This window comes from Coregonus lavaretus (assembly GCF_964263955.1).
Source record: "Coregonus lavaretus genome assembly, chromosome: 6".
Classification (NCBI taxonomy): Eukaryota; Metazoa; Chordata; class Actinopteri; order Salmoniformes; family Salmonidae; genus Coregonus; species Coregonus lavaretus.
This window is the reverse complement of record NC_139993.1, coordinates 18114061-18131759: the sequence shown is the minus strand read 5'-3', so window position 1 is coordinate 18131759 and position 17699 is coordinate 18114061.

Genomic DNA, 17699 nt, shown 5'->3' with positions numbered 1-17699 from the left:
GAACTCAGCTTGAAACGTACTTGCAGACTTAAAAACCCTTGCCTATTGTAGATCGCGCCTGTCCTTCCAGTGCTGAACGAAAAACAATGATTTTGGACCCTGTTTTCATGCGAAATGGCTAAAATAAATATTTCACGTTTGTTTCACTCAAACAGTGTCTCCTGTCATATGCTGAACTGGTCGCATTGTGGATTTGGCCTAAAACATGATTTTGGACAATGTTCATGGAACTCAGCTTGAAACGTACTTGCAGACTTAAAAACCCTTGCCTATTGTAGATCGCGCCTGTCCTTCCAGTGCTGAACGAAAAACAATGATTTTGGACCCTGTTTTCATGCGAAATGGCTAAAATAAATATTTCACGTTTGTTTCACTCAAACAGTGTCTATTGTCATATGATGAACTGGTCGCATTGGGGATTTGGCCTAAAACATGATTTTGGACAATGTTCATGGAACTCAGCTTGAAACGTACTTGCAGACTTAAAAACCCTTGCCTATTGTAGATCGCGCCTGTCCTTCCAGTGCTGAATGAAAAACAATGATTTTGGACCCTGTTTTCATGCGAAATGGCTAAAAGAAATGTTTCACGTTTGTTTCACTCAAACAGTGTCTCCTGTCATTTGCTGAACTGGTTGCATTGGGGATTTGGCCTAAAACATGATTTTGGACAATGTTCATGGAACTCAGCTTGAAGCGTACTTGCAGACTTAAAAACCCTTGCCTATTGTAGATCGCGCCTGTCTTTCCAGTGCTGAACGAAAAACAATGATTTTGGACCCTGTTTTCATGCGAAATGGCTAAAAGAAATATTTCACGTTTGTTTCACTCAAACAGTGTCTCCTGTCATATGCTGAACTGGTCGCATTGGGGATTTGGCCTAAAACATGATTTTGGACAATATTCATGGAACTCAGCTTGAAACGTACTTGCAGACTTAAAAACCCTTGCCTATTGTAGATCGCGCCTGTCCTTCCAGTGCTGAACGAAAACCAATGATTTTGGACCCTGTTTTCATGCGAAATGGCTAAAATAAATATTTCACGTTTGTTTCACTCAGACAGTGTCTCCTGTCATATGCTGAACTGGTCGCATTGGGGATTTGGCCTAAAACATGATTTTGGACAATGTTCATGGAACTCAGCTTGAAATGTACTTGCAGACTTAAAAACCCTTGCCTATTGTAGATCGCGCCTGTCCTTCCAGTGCTGAACGAAAAACAATGATTTTGGACCCTGTTTTCATGCGAAATGGCTAAAAGAAATGTTTCACGTTTGTTTCACTCAAACAGTGTCTCCTGTCATATGCTGAACTGGTTGCATTGGGGATTTGGCCTAAAACATGATTTTGGACAATGTTCATGGAACTCAGCTTGAAACGTACTTGCAGACTTAAAAACCCTTGCCTATTGTAGATCGCGCCTGTCCTTCCAGTGCTGAACGAAAAACAATGATTTTGGACCCTGTTTTCATGCGAAATGGCTAAAATAAATATTTCACGTTTGTTTCACTCAAACAGTGTCTCCTGTCATATGCTGAACTGGTCGCATTGGGGATTTGGCCTAAAACATGATTTTGGACAATGTTCATGGAACTCAGCTTGAAATGTACTTGCAGACTTAAAAACCCTTGCCTATTGTAGATCGCGCCTGTCCTTCCAGTGCTGAACGAAAAACAATGATTTTGGACCCTGTTTTCATGCGAAATGGCTAAAATAAATGTTTCACGTTTGTTTCACTCAAACAGTGTCTCCTGTCATATGCTGAACTGGTTGCATTGGGGATTTGGCCTAAAACATGATTTTGGACAATGTTCATGGAACTCAGCTTGAAACGTACTTGCAGACTTAAAAACCCTTGCCTATTGTAGATCGCGCCTGTCCTTCCAGTGCTGAATGAAAAACAATGATTTTGGACCCTGTTTTCATGCGAAATGGCTAAAATAAATATTTCACGTTTGTTTCACTCAAACAGTGTCTCCTGTCATATGCTGAACTGGTCGCATTGGGGATTTGGCCTAAAACATGATTTTGGACAATGTTCATGGAACTCAGCTTGAAGCGTACTTGCAGACTTAAAAACCCTTGCCTATTGTAGATCGCGCCTGTCTTTCCAGTGCTGAACGAAAAACAATGATTTTGGACCCTGTTTTCATGCGAAATGGCTAAAAGAAATATTTCACGTTTGTTTCACTCAAACTGTGTCTCCTGTCATATGCTGAACTGGTCGCATTGTGGATTTGGCCTAAAACATGATTTTGGACAATGTTCATGGAACTCAGCTTGAAACGTACTTGCAGACTTAAAAACCCTTGCCTATTGTAGATCGCGCCTGTCCTTCCAGTGCTGAACGAAAACCAATGATTTTGGACCCTGTTTTCATGCGAAATGGCTAAAATAAATATTTCACGTTTGTTTCACTCAAACAGTGTCTCCTGTCATATGCTGAACTGATCGCATTGGGGATTTGGCCTAAAACATGATTTTGTACAATGTTCATGGAACTCAGCTTGAAACTTACTTGCAGACTTAAAAACCCTTGCCTATTGTAGATCGCGCCTGTCCTTCCAGTGCTGAACGAAAAACAATGATTTTGGACCCTGTTTTCATGCGAAATGGCTAAAATAAATGTTTCACGTTTGTTTCACTCAAACAGTGTCTCCTGTCATATGCTGAACTGGTCGCATTGGGGATTTGGCCTAAAACATGATTTTGGACAATGTTCATGGAACTCAGCTTGAAATGTACTTGCAGACTTAAAAACCCTTGCCTATTGTAGATCGCGCCTGTCCTTCCAGTGCTGAACGAAAAACAATGATTTTGGACCCTGTTTTCATGCGAAATGGCTAAAAGAAATGTTTCACGTTTGTTTCACTCAAACAGTGTCTCCTGTCATATGCTGAACTGGTTGCATTGGGGATTTGGCCTAAAACATGATTTTGGACAATGTTCATGGAACTCAGCTTGAAACTTACTTGCAGACTTAAAAACCCTTGCCTATTGTAGATCGCGCCTGTCCTTCCAGTGCTGAACGAAAAACAATGATTTTGGACCCTGTTTTCATGCGAAATGGCTAAAATAAATGTTTCACGTTTGTTTCACTCAAACAGTGTCTCCTGTCATATGCTGAACTGGTCGCATTGGGGATTTGGCCTAAAACATGATTTTGGACAATGTTCATGGAACTCAGCTTGAAATGTACTTGCAGACTTAAAAACCCTTGCCTATTGTAGATCGCGCCTGTCCTTCCAGTGCTGAACGAAAAACAATGATTTTGGACCCTGTTTTCATGCGAAATGGCTAAAATAAATGTTTCACGTTTGTTTCACTCAAACAGTGTCTCCTGTCATATGCTGAACTGGTCGCATTGGGGATTTGGCCTAAAACATGATTTTGGACAATGTTCATGGAACTCAGCTTGAAATGTACTTGCAGACTTAAAAACCCTTGCCTATTGTAGATCGCGCCTGTCCTTCCAGTGCTGAACGAAAAACAATGATTTTGGACCCTGTTTTCATGCGAAATGGCTAAAAGAAATGTTTCACGTTTGTTTCACTCAAACAGTGTCTCCTGTCATATGCTGAACTGGTTGCATTGGGGATTTGGCCTAAAACATGATTTTGGACAATGTTCATGGAACTCAGCTTGAAACGTACTTGCAGACTTAAAAACCCTTGCCTATTGTAGATCGCGCCTGTCCTTCCAGTGCTGAACGAAAAACAATGATTTTGGACCCTGTTTTCATGCGAAATGGCTAAAAGAAATATTTCACGTTTGTTTCACTCAAACAGTGTCTCCTGTCATATGCTGAACTGATCGCATTGGGGATTTGGCCTAAAACATGATTTTGGACAATATTCATGGAACTCAGCTTGAAACGTACTTGCAGACTTAAAAACCCTTGCCTATTGTAGATCGCGCCTGTCCTTCCAGTGCTGAACGAAAAACAATGATTTTGGACCCTGTTTTCATGCGAAATGGCTAAAATAAATATTTCACGTTTGTTTCACTCAAACAGTGTCTCCTGTCATATGACGAACTGGTCGCATTGGGGATTTGGCCTAAAACATGATTTTGGACAATGTTCATGGAACTCAGCTTGAAACGTACTTGCAGACTTAAAAACCCTTGCCTATTGTAGATCGCGCCTGTCCTTCCAGTGCTGAACGAAAAACAATGATTTTGGACCCTGTTTTCATGCGAAATGGCTAAAAGAAATGTTTCACGTTTGTTTCACTCAAACAGTGTCTCCTGTCATATGCTGAACTGGTCGCATTGGGGATTTGGCCTAAAACATGATTTTGGACAATATTCATGGAACTCAGCTTGAAACGTACTTGCAGACTTAAAAACCCTTGCCTATTGTAGATCGCGCCTGTCCTTCCAGTGCTGAACGAAAAACAATGATTTTGGACCCTGTTTTCATGCGAAATGGCTAAAATAAATATTTCACGTTTGTTTCACTCAAACAGTGTCTCCTGTCATATGCTGAACTGGTCGCATTGTGGATTTGGCCTAAAACATGATTTTGGACAATGTTCATGGAACTCAGCTTGAAACGTACTTGCAGACTTAAAAACCCTTGCCTATTGTAGATCGCGCCTGTCCTTCCAGTGCTGAACGAAAAACAATGATTTTGGACCCTGTTTTCATGCGAAATGGCTAAAATAAATATTTCACGTTTGTTTCACTCAAACAGTGTATATTGTCATATGATGAACTGGTCGCATTGGGGATTTGGCCTAAAACATGATTTTGGACAATGTTCATGGAACTCAGCTTGAAACGTACTTGCAGACTTAAAAACCCTTGCCTATTGTAGATCGCGCCTGTCCTTCCAGTGCTGAATGAAAAACAATGATTTTGGACCCTGTTTTCATGCGAAATGGCTAAAAGAAATGTTTCACGTTTGTTTCACTCAAACAGTGTCTCCTGTCATTTGCTGAACTGGTTGCATTGGGGATTTGGCCTAAAACATGATTTTGGACAATGTTCATGGAACTCAGCTTGAAGCGTACTTGCAGACTTAAAAACCCTTGCCTATTGTAGATCGCGCCTGTCTTTCCAGTGCTGAACGAAAAACAATGATTTTGGACCCTGTTTTCATGCGAAATGGCTAAAAGAAATATTTCACGTTTGTTTCACTCAAACAGTGTCTCCTGTCATATGCTGAACTGGTCGCATTGGGGATTTGGCCTAAAACATGATTTTGGACAATATTCATGGAACTCAGCTTGAAACGTACTTGCAGACTTAAAAACCCTTGCCTATTGTAGATCGCGCCTGTCCTTCCAGTGCTGAACGAAAAACAATGATTTTGGACCCTGTTTTCATGCGAAATGGCTAAAATATATATTTCACGTTTGTTTCACTCAAACAGTGTCTCCTGTCATATGCTGAACTGGTCGCATTGTGGATTTGGCCTAAAACATGATTTTGGACAATGTTCATGGAACTCAGCTTGAAATGTACTTGCAGACTTAAAAACCCTTGCCTATTGTAGATCGCGCCTGTCCTTCCAGTGCTGAACGAAAAACAATGATTTTTGACCCTGTTTTCATGCGAAATGGCTAAAAGAAATGTTTCAAGTTTGTTTCACTCAAACAGTGTCTCCTGTCATATGCTGAACTGGTCGCATTGTGGATTTGGCCTAAAACATGATTTTGGACAATGTTCATGGAACTCAGCTTGAAGCGTACTTGCAGACTTAAAAACCCTTGCCTATTGTAGATCGCGCCTGTCTTTCCAGTGCTGAACGAAAAACAATGATTTTGAACCCTGTTTTCATGCGAAATGGCTAAAAGAAATATTTCACGTTTGTTTCACTCAAACAGTGTCTCCTGTCATTTGCTGAACTGGTTGCATTGGGGATTTGGCCTAAAACATGATTTTGGACAATGTTCATGGAACTCAGCTTGAAGCGTACTTGCAGACTTAAAAACCCTTGCCTATTGTAGTTCGCGCCTGTCTTTCCAGTGCTGAACGAAAAACAATGATTTTGGACCCTGTTTTCATGCGAAATGGCTAAAATAAATATTTCACGTTTGTTTCACTCAAACAGTGTCTCCTGTCATATGCTGAACTGGTCGCATTGGGGATTTGGCCTAAAACATGATTTTGGACAATATTCATGGAACTCAGCTTGAAACGTACTTGCAGACTTAAAAACCCTTGCCTATTGTAGATCGCGCCTGTCCTTCCAGTGCTGAACGAAAAACAATGATTTTGGACCCTGTTTTCATGCGAAATGGCTAAAATAAATATTTCACGTTTGTTTCACTCAAACAGTGTCTCCTGTCATATGCTGAACTGGTCGCATTGTGGATTTGGCCTAAAACATGATTTTGGACAATGTTCATGGAACTCAGCTTGAAACGTACTTGCAGACTTAAAAACCCTTGCCTATTGTAGATCGCGCCTGTCCTTCCAGTGCTGAACGAAAAACAATGATTTTGGACCCTGTTTTCATGCGAAATGGCTAAAATAAATATTTCACGTTTGTTTCACTCAAACAGTGTCTCCTGTCATATGCTGAACTGGTCGCATTGTGGATTTGGCCTAAAACATGATTTTGGACAATGTTCATGGAACTCAGCTTGAAACGTACTTGCAGACTTAAAAACCCTTGCCTATTGTAGATCGCGCCTGTCCTTCCAGTGCTGAACGAAAAACAATGATTTTGGACCCTGTTTTCATGCGAAATGGCTAAAATAAATATTTCACGTTTGTTTCACTCAAACAGTGTCTATTGTCATATGCTGAACTGGTCGCATTGGGGATTTGGCCTAAAACATGATTTTGGACAATGTTCATGGAACTCAGCTTGAAACGTACTTGCAGAATTAAAAACCCTTGCCTATTGTAGATCGCGCCTGTCCTTCCAGTGCTGAATGAAAAACAATGATTTTGGACCCTGTTTTCATGCGAAATGGCTAAAAGAAATGTTTCACGTTTGTTTCACTCAAACAGTGTCTCCTGTCATTTGCTGAACTGGTTGCATTGGGGATTTGGCCTAAAACATGATTTTGGACAATGTTCATGGAACTCAGCTTGAAGCGTACTTGCAGACTTAAAAACCCTTGCCTATTGTAGATCGCGCCTGTCTTTCCAGTGCTGAACGAAAAACAATGATTTTGGACCCTGTTTTCATGCGAAATGGCTAAAAGAAATATTTCACGTTTGTTTCACTCAAACAGTGTCTCCTGTCATATGCTGAACTGGTCGCATTGGGGATTTGGCCTAAAACATGATTTTGGACAATATTCATGGAACTCAGCTTGAAACGTACTTGCAGACTTAAAAACCCTTGCCTATTGTAGATCGCGCCTGTCCTTCCAGTGCTGAACGAAAAACAATGATTTTGGACCCTGTTTTCATGCGAAATGGCTAAAATATATATTTCACGTTTGTTTCACTCAAACAGTGTCTCCTGTCATATGCTGAACTGGTCGCATTGTGGATTTGGCCTAAAACATGATTTTGGACAATGTTCATGGAACTCAGCTTGAAATGTACTTGCAGACTTAAAAACCCTTGCCTATTGTAGATCGCGCCTGTCCTTCCAGTGCTGAATGAAAAACAATGATTTTGGACCCTGTTTTCATGCGAAATGGCTAAAATAAATATTTCAGGTTTGTTTCACTCAAACAGTGTCTCCTGTCATATGATGAACTGGTCGCATTGGGGATTTGGCCTAAAACATGATTTTGGACAATGTTCATGGAACTCAGCTTGAAACGTACTTGCAGACTTAAAAACCCTTGCCTATTGTAGATCGCGCCTGTCCTTCCAGTGCTGAACGAAAAATAATGGTTTTGGACCCTGTTTTCGTGCGAAATGGCTAAAATAAATATTTCACGTTTGTTTCACTCAAACAGTGTCTCCTGTCATATGCTGAACTGGTCGCATTGGGGATTTGGCCCAAAACATGATTTTGGACAATGTTCATGGAACTCAGCTTGAAACGTACTTGCAGACTTAAAAACCCTTGCCTATTGTAGATCGCGCCTGTCCTTCCAGTGCTGAACGAAAAACAATGATTTTTGACCCTGTTTTCATGCGAAATGGCTAAAAGAAATGTTTCAAGTTTGTTTCACTCAAACAGTGTCTCCTGTCATATGCTGAACTGGTCGCATTGTGGATTTGGCCTAAAACATGATTTTGGACAATGTTCATGGAACTCAGCTTGAAGCGTACTTGCAGACTTAAAAACCCTTGCCTATTGTAGATCGCGCCTGTCTTTCCAGTGCTGAACGAAAAACAATGATTTTGGACCCTGTTTTCATGCGAAATGGCTAAAAGAAATATTTCACGTTTGTTTCACTCAAACAGTGTCTCCTGTCATATGCTGAACTGGTCGCATTGGGGATTTGGCCTAAAACATGATTTTGGACAATGTTCATGGAACTCAGCTTGAAGCGTACTTGCAGACTTAAAAACCCTTGCCTATTGTAGATCGCGCCTGTCTTTCCAGTGCTGAACGAAAAACAATGATTTTGGACCCTGTTTTCATGCGAAATGGCTAAAAGAAATATTTCACGTTTGTTTCACTCAAACAGTGTCTCCTGTCATATGCTGAACTGGTCGCATTGGGGATTTGGCCTAAAACATGATTTTGGACAATGTTCATGGAACTCAGCTTGAAACGTACTTGCAGACTTAAAAACCCTTGCCTATTGTAGATCGCGCCTGTCCTTCCAGTGCTGAACGAAAACCAATGATTTTGGACCCTGTTTTCATGCGAAATGGCTAAAAGAAATGTTTCACGTTTGTTTCACTCAAACAGTGTCTCCTGTCATATGCTGAACTGGTTGCATTGGGGATTTGGCCTAAAACATGATTTTGGACAATGTTCATGGAACTCAGCTTGAAACGTACTTGCAGACTTAAAAACCCTTGCCTATTGTAGATCGCGCCTGTCCTTCCAGTGCTGAACGAAAAACAATGATTTTGGACCCTGTTTTCATGCGAAATGGCTAAAATAAATATTTCACGTTTGTTTCACTCAAACAGTGTCTCCTGTCATATGCTGAACTGGTCGCATTGGGGATTTGGCCTAAAACATGACTTTGGACAATGTTCATGGAACTCAGCTTGAAGCGTACTTGCAGACTTAAAAACCCTTGCCTATTGTAGATCGCGCCTGTCCTTCCAGTGCTGAACGAAAAACAATGATTTTGGACCCTGTTTTCATGCGAAATGGCTAAAATAAATATTTCACGTTTGTTTCACTCAAACAGTGTCTCCTGTCATATGCTGAACTGGTCGCATTGGGGATTTGGCCTAAAACATGACTTTGGACAATGTTCATGGAACTCAGCTTGAAGCGTACTTGCAGACTTAAAAACCCTTGCCTATTGTAGATCGCGCCTGTCTTTCCAGTGCTGATCGAAAAACAATGATTTTGGACCCTGTTTTCATGCGAAATGGCTAAAAGAAATGTTTCACGTTTGTTTCACTCAAACAGTGTCTCCTGTCATATGCTGAACTGGTCGCATTGTGGATTTGGCCTAAAACATGATTTTGGACAATGTTCATGGAAATCAGCTTGAAACGTACTTGCAGACTTAAAAACCCTTGCCTATTGTAGATCGCGCCTGTCCTTCCAGTGCTGAACGAAAAACAATGATTTTGGACCCTGTTTTCATGCGAAATGGCTAAAAGAAATGTTTCACGTTTGTTTCACTCAAACAGTGTCTCCTGTCATATGCTGAACTGGTCGGATTGTGGATTTGGCCTAAAACATGATTTTGGACAATGTTCATGGAACTCAGCTTGAAACGTACTTGCAGACTTAAAAACCCTTGCCTATTGTAGATCGCGCCTGTCCTTCCAGTGCTGAACGAAAAACAATGATTTTGGACCCTGTTTTCATGCGAAATGGCTAAAATAAATATTTCACGTTTGTTTCACTCAAACAGTGTCTCCTGTCATATGCTGAACTGGTCGCATTGGGGATTTGGCCTAAAACATGATTTTGGACAATGTTCATGGAACTCAGCTTGAAACGTACTTGCAGACTTAAAAACCCTTGCCTATTGTAGATCGCTCCTGTCCTTCCAGTGCTGAACGAAAAACAATGATTTTGGACGCTGTTTTCATGCGAAATGGCTAAAATAAATATTTCACGTTTGTTTCACTCAAACAGTGTCTCCTGTCATATGCTGAACTGGTCGCATTGGGGATTAGGCCTAAAACATGATTTTGGACAATGTTCATGGAACTCAGCTTGAAACGTACTTGCAGACTTAAAAACCCTTGCCTATTGTTGATCGCGCCTGTCCTTCCAGTGCTGAACGAAAAACAATGATTTTGGACCCTGTTTTCATGCGAAATGGCTCAAATAAATATTTCACGTTTGTTTCACTCAAACAGTGTCTCCTGTCATATGCTGAACTGGTCGCATTGGGGATTTGGCCTAAAACATGATTTTGGACAATGTTCATGGAACTCAGCTTGAAACGTACTTGCAGACTTAAAAACCCTTGCCTATTGTAGATCGCGCCTGTCCTTCCAGTGCTGAACGAAAAACAATGATTTTGGACGCTGTTTTCATGCGAAATGGCTAAAATAAATATTTCACGTTTGTTTCACTCAAACAGTGTCTCCTGTCATATGCTGAACTGGTCGCATTGGGGATTTGGCCTAAAACATGATTTTGGACAATGTTCATGGAACTCAGCTTGAAACGTACTTGCAGACTTAAAAACCCTTGCCTATTGTAGATCGCGCCTGTCCTTCCAGTGCTGAACGAAAAACAATGATTTTGGACCCTGTTTTCATGCGAAATGGCTAAAATAAATATTTCACGTTTGTTTCACTCAAACAGTGTCTCCTGTCATATGCTGAACTGGTCGCATTGGGGATTTGGCCTAAAACATGATTTTGGACAATGTTCATGGAACTCAGCTTGAAACGTACTTACAGACTTAAAAACCCTTGCCTATTGTAGATCGCTCCTGTCCTTCCAGTGCTGAACGAAAAACAATGATTTTGGACGCTGTTTTCATGCGAAATGGCTAAAATAAATATTTCACGTTTGTTTCACTCAAACAGTGTCTCCTGTCATATGCTGAACTGGTCGCATTGGGGATTTGGCCTAAAACATGATTTTGGACAATGTTCATGGAACTCAGCTTGAAACGTACTTGCAGACTTAAAAACCCTTGCCTATTGTAGATCGCGCCTGTCCTTCCAGTGCTGAACGAAAAACAATGATTTTGGACCCTGTTTTCATGCGAAATGGCTAAAATAAATATTTCACGTTTGTTTCACTCAAACAGTGTCTCCTGTCATATGCTGAACTGGTCGCATTGGGGATTTGGCCTAAAACATGATTTTGGACAATGTTCATGGAACTCAGCTTGAAACGTACTTACAGACTTAAAAACCCTTGCCTATTGTAGATCACTCCTGTCCTTCCAGTGCTGAACGAAAAACAATGATTTTGGACGCTGTTTTCATGCGAAATGGCTAAAATAAATATTTCACGTTTGTTTCACTCAAACAGTGTCTCCTGTCATATGCTGAACTGGTCGCATTGGGGATTTGGCCTAAAACATGATTTTGGACAATGTTCATGGAACTCAGCTTGAAACGTACTTGCAGACTTAAAAACCCTTGCCTATTGTAGATCGCGCCTGTCCTTCCAGTGCTGAACGAAAAACAATGATTTTGGACCCTGTTTTCATGCGAAATGGCTAAAATAAATATTTCACGTTTGTTTCACTCAAACAGTGTCTCCTGTCATATGCTGAACTGGTCGCATTGGGGATTTGGCCTAAAACATGACTTTGGACAATGTTCATGGAACTCAGCTTGAAGCGTACTTGCAGACTTAAAAACCCTTGCCTATTGTAGATCGCGCCTGTCTTTCCAGTGCTGATCGAAAAACAATGATTTTGGACCCTGTTTTCATGCGAAATGGCTAAAAGAAATGTTTCACGTTTGTTTCACTCAAACAGTGTCTCCTGTCATATGCTGAACTGGTCGCATTGTGGATGTGGCCTAAAACATGATTTTGGACAATGTTCATGGAAATCAGCTTGAAACGTACTTGCAGACTTAAAAACCCTTGCCTATTGTAGATCGCGCCTGTCCTTCCAGTGCTGAACGAAAAACAATGATTTTGGACCCTGTTTTCATGCGAAATGGCTAAAAGAAATGTTTCACGTTTGTTTCACTCAAACAGTGTCTCCTGTCATATGCTGAACTGGTCGGATTGTGGATTTGGCCTAAAACATGATTTTGGACAATGTTCATGGAACTCAGCTTGAAACGTACTTGCAGACTTAAAAACCCTTGCCTATTGTAGATCGCGCCTGTCCTTCCAGTGCTGAACGAAAAACAATGATTTTGGACCCTGTTTTCATGCGAAATGGCTAAAATAAATATTTCACGTTTGTTTCACTCAAACAGTGTCTCCTGTCATATGCTGAACTGGTCGCATTGGGGATTTGGCCTAAAACATGATTTTGGACAATGTTCATGGAACTCAGCTTGAAACGTACTTGCAGACTTAAAAACCCTTGCCTATTGTAGATCGCTCCTGTCCTTCCAGTGCTGAACGAAAAACAATGATTTTGGACGCTGTTTTCATGCGAAATGGCTAAAATAAATATTTCACGTTTGTTTCACTCAAACAGTGTCTCCTGTCATATGCTGAACTGGTCGCATTGGGGATTAGGCCTAAAACATGATTTTGGACAATGTTCATGGAACTCAGCTTGAAACGTACTTGCAGACTTAAAAACCCTTGCCTATTGTTGATCGCGCCTGTCCTTCCAGTGCTGAACGAAAAACAATGATTTTGGACCCTGTTTTCATGCGAAATGGCTCAAATAAATATTTCACGTTTGTTTCACTCAAACAGTGTCTCCTGTCATATGCTGAACTGGTCGCATTGGGGATTTGGCCTAAAACATGATTTTGGACAATGTTCATGGAACTCAGCTTGAAACGTACTTGCAGACTTAAAAACCCTTGCCTATTGTAGATCGCGCCTGTCCTTCCAGTGCTGAACGAAAAACAATGATTTTGGACGCTGTTTTCATGCGAAATGGCTAAAATAAATATTTCACGTTTGTTTCACTCAAACAGTGTCTCCTGTCATATGCTGAACTGGTCGCATTGGGGATTTGGCCTAAAACATGATTTTGGACAATGTTCATGGAACTCAGCTTGAAACGTACTTGCAGACTTAAAAACCCTTGCCTATTGTAGATCGCGCCTGTCCTTCCAGTGCTGAACGAAAAACAATGATTTTGGACCCTGTTTTCATGCGAAATGGCTAAAATAAATATTTCACGTTTGTTTCACTCAAACAGTGTCTCCTGTCATATGCTGAACTGGTCGCATTGGGGATTTGGCCTAAAACATGATTTTGGACAATGTTCATGGAACTCAGCTTGAAACGTACTTACAGACTTAAAAACCCTTGCCTATTGTAGATCGCTCCTGTCCTTCCAGTGCTGAACGAAAAACAATGATTTTGGACGCTGTTTTCATGCGAAATGGCTAAAATAAATATTTCACGTTTGTTTCACTCAAACAGTGTCTCCTGTCATATGCTGAACTGGTCGCATTGGGGATTTGGCCTAAAACATGATTTTGGACAATATTCATGGAACTCAGCTTGAAACGTACTTGCAGACTTAAAAACCCTTGCCTATTGTAGATCGCGCCTGTCCTTCCAGTGCTGAACGAAAAACAATGATTTTGGACCCTGTTTTCATGCGAAATGGCTAAAATAAATATTTCACGTTTGTTTCACTCAAACAGTGTCTCCTGTCATATGCTGAACTGGTCGCATTGTGGATTTGGCCTAAAACATGATTTTGGACAATGTTCATGGAACTCAGCTTGAAACGTACTTGCAGACTTAAAAACCCTTGCCTATTGTAGATCGCGCCTGTCCTTCCAGTGCTGAACGAAAAACAATGATTTTGGACCCTGTTTTCATGCGAAATGGCTAAAATAAATATTTCACGTTTGTTTCACTCAAACAGTGTATATTGTCATATGATGAACTGGTCGCATTGGGGATTTGGCCTAAAACATGATTTTGGACAATGTTCATGGAACTCAGCTTGAAACGTACTTGCAGACTTAAAAACCCTTGCCTATTGTAGATCGCGCCTGTCCTTCCAGTGCTGAATGAAAAACAATGATTTTGGACCCTGTTTTCATGCGAAATGGCTAAAAGAAATGTTTCACGTTTGTTTCACTCAAACAGTGTCTCCTGTCATTTGCTGAACTGGTTGCATTGGGGATTTGGCCTAAAACATGATTTTGGACAATGTTCATGGAACTCAGCTTGAAGCGTACTTGCAGACTTAAAAACCCTTGCCTATTGTAGATCGCGCCTGTCTTTCCAGTGCTGAACGAAAAACAATGATTTTGGACCCTGTTTTCATGCGAAATGGCTAAAAGAAATATTTCACGTTTGTTTCACTCAAACAGTGTCTCCTGTCATATGCTGAACTGGTCGCATTGGGGATTTGGCCTAAAACATGATTTTGGACAATATTCATGGAACTCAGCTTGAAACGTACTTGCAGACTTAAAAACCCTTGCCTATTGTAGATCGCGCCTGTCCTTCCAGTGCTGAACGAAAAACAATGATTTTGGACCCTGTTTTCATGCGAAATGGCTAAAATATATATTTCACGTTTGTTTCACTCAAACAGTGTCTCCTGTCATATGCTGAACTGGTCGCATTGTGGATTTGGCCTAAAACATGATTTTGGACAATGTTCATGGAACTCAGCTTGAAATGTACTTGCAGACTTAAAAACCCTTGCCTATTGTAGATCGCGCCTGTCCTTCCAGTGCTGAATGAAAAACAATGATTTTGGACCCTGTTTTCATGCGAAATGGCTAAAATAAATATTTCAGGTTTGTTTCACTCAAACAGTGTCTCCTGTCATATGATGAACTGGTCGCATTGGGGATTTGGCCTAAAACATGATTTTGGACAATGTTAATGGAACTCAGCTTGAAACGTACTTGCAGACTTAAAAACCCTTGCCTATTGTAGATCGCGCCTGTCCTTCCAGTGCTGAACGAAAAATAATGGTTTTGGACCCTGTTTTCGTGCGAAATGGCTAAAATAAATATTTCACGTTTGTTTCACTCAAACAGTGTCTCCTGTCATATGCTGAACTGGTCGCATTGTGGATTTGGCCTACAACATGATTTTGGACAATGTTCATGGAACTCAGCTTGAAACGTACTTGCAGACTTAAAAACCCTTGCCTATTGTAGATCGCGCCTGTCCTTCCAGTGCTGAACGAAAAACAATGATTTTTGACCCTGTTTTCATGCGAAATGGCTAAAAGAAATGTTTCAAGTTTGTTTAACTCAAACAGTGTCTCCTGTCATATGCTGAACTGGTCGCATTGTGGATTTGGCCTAAAACATGATTTTGGACAATGTTCATGGAACTCAGCTTGAAGCGTACTTGCAGACTTAAAAACCCTTGCCTATTGTAGATCGCGCCTGTCTTTCCAGTGCTGAACGAAAAACAATGATTTTGAACCCTGTTTTCATGCGAAATGGCTAAAAGAAATATTTCACGTTTGTTTCACTCAAACAGTGTCTCCTGTCATTTGCTGAACTGGTTGCATTGGGGATTTGGCCTAAAACATGATTTTGGACAATGTTCATGGAACTCAGCTTGAAGCGTACTTGCAGACTTAAAAACCCTTGCCTATTGTAGTTCGCGCCTGTCTTTCCAGTGCTGAACGAAAAACAATGATTTTGGACCCTGTTTTCATGCGAAATGGCTAAAATAAATATTTCACGTTTGTTTCACTCAAACAGTGTCTCCTGTCATATGCTGAACTGGTCGCATTGGGGATTTGGCCTAAAACATGATTTTGGACAATATTCATGGAACTCAGCTTGAAACGTACTTGCAGACTTAAAAACCCTTGCCTATTGTAGATCGCGCCTGTCCTTCCAGTGCTGAACGAAAAACAATGATTTTGGACCCTGTTTTCATGCGAAATGGCTAAAATAAATATTTCACGTTTGTTTCACTCAAACAGTGTCTCCTGTCATATGCTGAACTGGTCGCATTGTGGATTTGGCCTAAAACATGATTTTGGACAATGTTCATGGAACTCAGCTTGAAACGTACTTGCAGACTTAAAAACCCTTGCCTATTGTAGATCGCGCCTGTCCTTCCAGTGCTGAACGAAAAACAATGATTTTGGACCCTGTTTTCATGCGAAATGGCTAAAATAAATATTTCACGTTTGTTTCACTCAAACAGTGTCTCCTGTCATATGCTGAACTGGTCGCATTGTGGATTTGGCCTAAAACATGATTTTGGACAATGTTCATGGAACTCAGCTTGAAACGTACTTGCAGACTTAAAAACCCTTGCCTATTGTAGATCGCGCCTGTCCTTCCAGTGCTGAACGAAAAACAATGATTTTGGACCCTGTTTTCATGCGAAATGGCTAAAATAAATATTTCACGTTTGTTTCACTCAAACAGTGTCTATTGTCATATGCTGAACTGGTCGCATTGGGGATTTGGCCTAAAACATGATTTTGGACAATGTTCATGGAACTCAGCTTGAAACGTACTTGCAGAATTAAAAACCCTTGCCTATTGTAGATCGCGCCTGTCCTTCCAGTGCTGAATGAAAAACAATGATTTTGGACCCTGTTTTCATGCGAAATGGCTAAAAGAAATGTTTCACGTTTGTTTCACTCAAACAGTGTCTCCTGTCATTTGCTGAACTGGTTGCATTGGGGATTTGGCCTAAAACATGATTTTGGACAATGTTCATGGAACTCAGCTTGAAATGTACTTGCAGACTTAAAAACCCTTGCCTATTGTAGATCGCGCCTGTCCTTCCAGTGCTGAACGAAAAACAATGATTTTGGACCCTGTTTTCATGCGAAATGGCTAAAATAAATATTTCACGTTTGTTTCACTCAAACAGTGTCTCCTGTCATATGCTGAACTGGTCGCATTGGGGATTTGGCCTAAAACATGACTTTGGACAATGTTCATGGAACTCAGCTTGAAGCGTACTTGCAGACTTAAAAACCCTTGCCTATTGTAGATCGCGCCTGTCTTTCCAGTGCTGATCGAATAACAATGATTTTGGACCCTGTTTTCATGCGAAATGGCTAAAAGAAATGTTTCACGTTTGTTTCACTCAAACAGTGTCTCCTGTCATATGCTGAACTGGTCGCATTGTGGATGTGGCCTAAAACATGATTTTGGACAATGTTCATGGAAATCAGCTTGAAACGTACTTGCAGACTTAAAAACCCTTGCCTATTGTAGATCGCGCCTGTCCTTCCAGTGCTGAACGAAAAACAATGATTTTGGACCCTGTTTTCATGCGAAATGGCTAAAAGAAATGTTTCACGTTTGTTTCACTCAAACAGTGTCTCCTGTCATATGCTGAACTGGTCGGATTGTGGATTTGGCCTAAAACATGATTTTGGACAATGTTCATGGAACTCAGCTTGAAACGTACTTGCAGACTTAAAAACCCTTGCCTATTGTAGATCGCGCCTGTCCTTCCAGTGCTGAACGAAAAACAATGATTTTGGACCCTGTTTTCATGCGAAATGGCTAAAATAAATATTTCACGTTTGTTTCACTCAAACAGTGTCTCCTGTCATATGCTGAACTGGTCGCATTGGGGATTTGGCCTAAAACATGATTTTGGACAAT